The 414-nt window shown below is 40.3% G+C and overlaps 1 protein-coding gene across 2 annotated transcripts in view; it reads right to left on the minus strand.

Moving 5' to 3' along the window:
- The window catches only part of LOC119592002 (platelet-activating factor acetylhydrolase-like), a gene marked incomplete in the record, with an annotated part of 8,760 nt that overhangs the window by 6,442 nt on the left and 1,904 nt on the right, over positions 1-414 (minus strand).

Consider the following 414-nt stretch of genomic DNA (forward strand, 5'->3'; position numbering starts at 1 on the left):
TAGCTGTATAAGAGACAGCAGTGACATTAGTTTTAGTGTAAATGGTTAAGAAGGACCGCGTTTTTTTTCTTTTTCTTGTACACTCAGCAGTAATGAATCACAAAATATATACCATACACATGCCAAATCCCATGCTTAAAATAAATAACTGATATACGGTTAAAAATCTGTCCACTGATGTACTCATTCTGGAAGCTGTCAAATTAACATGATCCAGAGATCCTGTCTAGCAGACGAGAGAAGTTCCGCCTGCCATCACCTCTTTATTTGCGATGACATGACATTTTTATCAAATCAAGGTTACGTGGATAGCTCGTGGCAGGTGACAGTCGGGTATGTGGTAACCAGTGCACAGTGAGTGCAAGCAACCTAGGCCTTTTGAACTGAGGAAAGTAAGCCAGTATGCTTACATCG

Source organism: Penaeus monodon, chromosome 29 (assembly GCF_015228065.2).
Source record: "Penaeus monodon isolate SGIC_2016 chromosome 29, NSTDA_Pmon_1, whole genome shotgun sequence".
In the NCBI taxonomy this organism is placed as follows: domain Eukaryota; kingdom Metazoa; phylum Arthropoda; class Malacostraca; order Decapoda; family Penaeidae; genus Penaeus; species Penaeus monodon.